This window comes from Arachis hypogaea, chromosome 14 (genome assembly GCF_003086295.3).
Source record: "Arachis hypogaea cultivar Tifrunner chromosome 14, arahy.Tifrunner.gnm2.J5K5, whole genome shotgun sequence".
Taxonomy (NCBI): Eukaryota; Viridiplantae; Streptophyta; class Magnoliopsida; order Fabales; family Fabaceae; genus Arachis; species Arachis hypogaea.
In genome coordinates this window covers 28264656-28270655 of record NC_092049.1, presented here as the reverse complement: position 1 = coordinate 28270655, position 6000 = coordinate 28264656, and positions in this window count along the sequence as shown.

The following is a 6000-nucleotide window of genomic DNA, read 5'->3' as shown; positions in this document are numbered from 1 at the left end:
TATTTTAAATAATTAATTTGATATTTTAAACCATACATCTAAATAATTTTAAAACAAAAAATTTAAAAATAAATAATTTATTCAAAATAACATAATTTTCAACTAATTCAAATAAAAACCTAACTAAAATGTATTTTTATCATGTTTTTTGTGGGTACTCGACTATACATATTGTACTCTATAAATATATCACCAAAAAGGCAAATACTTGCTGTGAAAAAATTACATTAAAGGATAAGCATTACATCATATTTTAATATTGCTCAACCTAAACGATAATGAATTACAAAGTTAAATGAAAAATAAATAATAAAACTAATCTTACTCAAATATATATGCACCCATTTTTATTACTATATTTTCATTATATTGGTTTACTAAATTATTGATATAGATATAATATATACTTTTTAGTTTGGTTTATATGAATACTTAAAATGTTGCTTTTGATTTTATAGTTTCGTCTTTACTTAGTGAAAATAGAAAGTTTTAGTAAGAGATTTATATGAATTATATTTAGCCTAAGAATAATGGTAGTGAGATAAGAATATAAAATTATTTTGTTTAACTTAATTTTTATAATTTTATATATATAATATTTATAATTATATATTTATTATATCTAAAATTATTTATTTATTTTAATAATAATTAATAAATAAAAAATAAAAAATTTGGACTATTTTAGACCGACTTTTCTTGTCTTTCATTATTTTATGTTATAAAACTATTCTTAACTATTCTTTTTAAAAAATTAAATACATAAAAAAAATACATAAATAATTATATTTTTAATATAAATAATATTATATATTTAAATATTTTTATAAATTAAATTTAATTAAATTAAATAATAAAATTTAAAATAATATTAATTATAACTGATTTTTGTTATATTAAATTAACTTATTTAGACTTAATTAATAAAAAATAGTTAAATATATAATATTATTCTTCTAATATTATGAATTTATAATGATAATTTTAACCGCTATCTTTAAATAGATTTAGTGACCAACTATCAAAATATCACTGAGTATCTGTATATAGCACATTCTACATCTCAATAAAAAGATAAATTTTCAAAAAAAATCTTTATTTTTTATTTAAAAAATCTTTATTTTCTAAAGTTACGAGCTTTTATGTAAGTAATAACTTGATCAACTAATTTTTTTTTTACTTCTTATCTCATATATGCATAACACTTATTGACTTGAGTATCAAATATCATTTATTACAAGCGACTTTTAATTATATTTTCGGTCCAATTTTGATTATAATTACAGTTTTCGACAAAAATTGAGTTATCTCTCAAAAATCAAAATCGTCACTAATACTTTGATTTTATAAACTCTACGCGAGACTTGGGGAAAAAAATCAAACTCTCAACTAATTATAAACCGGAAAAATGTTTCTTCTTTGGAATAATAATAATAATGTTATATATGAACTCATGGTTTGAATGTGAATAATATAGATATCAAATTTAACTATTTATCTTGTACGTAAAATTTATAATTTTAAATTCTTAAATGATAAGAGTCATTGATTTCATTCATTATAATGTTGACACCAAACCTTAGGACTAACAAACCTACATGCTTATTAATTACCATAAATGTTGTTCTTCTCAATCATGCATATTATCCCCATCATGGACATGGAAATGATGGCAACCGCATTCTTAGAATCTGGTATGCGCATGCACTGTCACCGTTTCTCATCTCATTGTCCAAGTCAAATATCGGATTCCGATATATATATCTCTTATTATGTTATATGTATACTAAAATTAATCACTGTAATTAATTATTAATATAAAATATAAATATATATTAAAAATAAATTAAATTAAACATATATTTATATATAAATATATTAGTAATCGACTTTAGCAACTGATTTTAATATATAAATATTATTTTTAATATATATATATATATATATATATATGAAATAAATTGAAGCGTTTTGTCCACTACCACTTCAATTCTCTACTTTCTCTCTCTCAGGTATGATTAAGATTCTATATTCCAATTTAATATATGGAACTAAAAAAATATATATACAAAATCAATTTGCAGCGTTCTCTGTGTGTTTTGGTCTCTTATGCATGAGAGAATTTACTTTTCTTTTTCAAGGGAAAAAAGTTGGCTAGTTAGAAAACAAAATAATAGAGAACATATATTAAAAAAAAAAAAGTCTAAAAAGAATAAATAATAAAGCACCGCTCAATCTGAATGACGCATCCCTCCATTATATTGATTCCATCCATGCCTCATCCCCCCCCCCCCCTCCCCCCTTCTATATAAGCGTGCAATAAGGCTTCATTTTGAGTCAACAAAAATATTGAGAACTAATATGTTCATTAAGAAAACATGGGCATATGCATGCCCTAATTGACATTTTCCAGTGTTTGGTTTTAGAGCACTCGCAAAAAGGATAGAGAGTTGATTGCAGCCAAGAATGACTTGCCGGAATAATATATGAAATAAGTAGTTATAGTACTTGTTTAAATTATAATTTTGGCAAGTTGTTCTTGACTACATTTGCCTCTCTTCTCTTAATGCAAGGCTCTATAAATCTCATATTAAGATGAAGTTCTGCAATATTTGACCTATTTACATCTCTTTGAAATTAAGGTACACATTTATATATAGTGATTTTAGTATAGATTAGTTAAAAACAATGCTCTCTTAATCTTCAGTGATAATTAATATACAATTCTTGTCTATCATTTATGGATTATTTATATTTTATTTTATTTACAACAATGATTTCTATTATTGTCCAAATTAAAGTGGTAAAATTTATTTTAATTAATTGTGGACTATTAATTTCTTTGTGTTGATTTCCGGTTTAATTTCAAGATTTGGGTTTCATGTTTTGTTATTATAAATATTTATTAAATCCCATACATTACTACTTGACGATATGATTTAGCATATATAACTTTTTAATCACTTGAGTAGTCCTCTATCTTTAAAATGTTAGTGTTAAAGCTTATATATTCTGATCTATAATATCAATAATGATTTATTTAGACACATAGATGTATGTAGAGATAATATTATAATTATGAATTTTACAGGATTGTATAATTCTCCCCTTAATAAACTAATATTTCAAATTGAGTTTTTCCATTGAAGAGATGGAAGTTAAGTGTTTGTAATATATATAAATGTTTATATTTTATATTTTATATTTAACAACTTAAGTCTTTGGCTAAATAATTTTGGTATTATATTTCTATTACCAGCATGTTTTGAGTTCAACATTTATTATTCCAATTTTTTTAAATAAAGAAAAATATCAGCACAATATGAACTATATATATATATATATATATATATATATATATATATATATGTGTGTGTGTGTGTGTGAAAAAGTGTTAAATTTATAATTCTTTATATATTTTTATTTAATCATTTAAACTTTTAAAACAAGTAAGAGCAATATTAAATATTTAATATAATTTATTATTTTTTATTAACAATTAATCAGTAATACTTAAAAATATTAGTTAAAAATATATGTTGTTAGGCTATAACTGTTCAGTGATATTAATTTGGCTCACACTTCTATTCTTTCAATTATTAATTATTTATTTCGGTTATACGTGTACCATCTTCAATATGATATCAGTACAATGCAAGAAAATAATTTTAACGACAATTTATTTTACTGCTATCAGATATTAGTCATTTTATTCTTAATAATTAAAAAGTTTAGTAATAATAAGTATAAAAGTTACTGGTGACGATCTTTTTAGTTGTCACAAAAAACTTATAAATTGTCATTATATATAATATATAATAATAAAAACAAATATATAATTATAATCAAAATAATAAACTAACGAAAAGAAGTAGTTGTAATGCTACTCTCATTAAAATTTTGTCATTAAAAATTGCATGTGCATCCTTTAGCCACAATCAGTTTCGATCATTAAATGGCTACATATCACTTTCAATATAAAAGAATGAAAGAAACTAATTAAGATTCCATCAGCATGCATGATATTATGCAGAAATATTTGGTAGAAAAAAAATCAGTCAAAAGCCGTTTAATTTATTTTATTTAATATTAATTAATATTAATTAATTATTAATAATTAATTAATATTAAATAAAATAAATTCTGATAATTTTTTTTATCTTTCTAATATTACCGTTATTACGAAGCTACGAGGTTAGATGTATGTAAATTATTTGAACGTAGGAAATATTTCAAGTACATGATCGTACAAGTAAGAATAACTTAGGAATATAAATGAGAACTACTTAAGTAGAGTTAAATCTCAATTTGACCCCTAAAATTTGGTCTGAAGCTTAAAATGACCCCTACAATTTCGTTGGCCCCAATTAGAACCCCCAAATTTATAATTGTGGCTCTAGTTTGCCCCTGCGATCATCTCCATCACCGGAATGCTGATCTAGCGCAATTGCATGACATGGTAGACACTACTTAAACGACGGCGCATTGGTTTCGCGCGCAAACCCTTTGGAAACCACGTAATGTAAGGGTTTTCTTGATGTTTGGCAATTTATGATCGTCGTAGTGGAAAGAAAGAGAGTTTTAACCCACAAAAAACTGAAACGACGTGGTTTCTAAAGGGTTTGGGCGTGAAACCAATGCGCCGTCGTTTAACTAGTGTCTACCGTGTCATGCAATTGCATCAAATCAGCATTCTGGTGACGGAGATGATCGCAGGGGCAAGTTGAAACCATAATTCCAAATTTGAGGGTTTTAATTGGAGCCAACGAAATTGTAAGGGTCATTTTGAACATCAGACTAAATTTTAGGGACCAAATTGAGATTTAACTCACTTAAATACGAGAGATAATAAGATTATGGTTGTCAATTTGTTGTTGGCCTAATCATTGAGCAAGAGCAACTTCAAATTAATTGATCAATTAATTATGATTACCAAATTCAACTGCGATATGTGATTAGTTAACTATTATGATTGGCAAAAACTTTTGATATATTCTGTATGCAATTAGTGACCTTTTAAATCGATGTTGGGAACAATATTCGCCGTTTATTTTTCTCGGCCTTCGTAAAAGAAACCGTAGAGAATATGTCTTCCTACACCTTTATTATATGAATCAAGTTCAAGACTAGTTTGGGAGCCGCAATTCCTCGCCAAGTTAACATTTCTTATTGTATTATATATATGGGTCATGGATTCATGTTGTTGTGCTATGCATGTACGCAAGCTCAGTATAAAACCAACTGATCTGGACCGTTACAAAATTGACATTATAAATTAGCATTATAAATTATAATTCGATAATATACGTTATAATTCGACAATATATTATAATTTGGCTTAACGAACTACATTCTGAGAATTATAATGTCCGATCAAATATCATCGTCTATTGAGATCTAATAATTATTTATTAATTTAGGCGATAAACACTAATGTAACCGACCTTTTTGCTCCACTTATAAAGGTACGTTATTTTATTCTTAGGGAGACACATTGAATTCTCAATACTAACTTAAGTTTCGGAGTGCCTTTACAGGTACACTCCCCCCTCGCCCCTTATTTCTTGTTCACACTCTGCACGATTGGACATCTCCCAAGGCGTGAAGCTCGAACTTTCTTAAAGCTCATAGATCGACCTCGAAAATAACAACTCGGCGCCGACTCCCAAGAGCCGAGCTCCCCTCCAGGTATCCACACAGGAACAATTGGCGCCCACCGTGGGCCGAGAATATAATTCTTTCTCTATATCATCGGCCTCGACGTTCTCGCCTGAAGCCATGGCTAAACAACTTCCACCCACGCCATCTGAACTTCTTCAGATGGTGACCGAGTTACGGCAAGCCAACCAGCGCATGGCCGAAGAGAACCAAAGAATGGCAAATCAGATTGCAAATCTGAATAATACCCGAGTCGAAAATAACAATGATCGACAAGAACGAACAGAAGAAGCCGAGCATCAGTCGGGATCGACGCATGTCTCCGAAACTGCTCGGCACGAA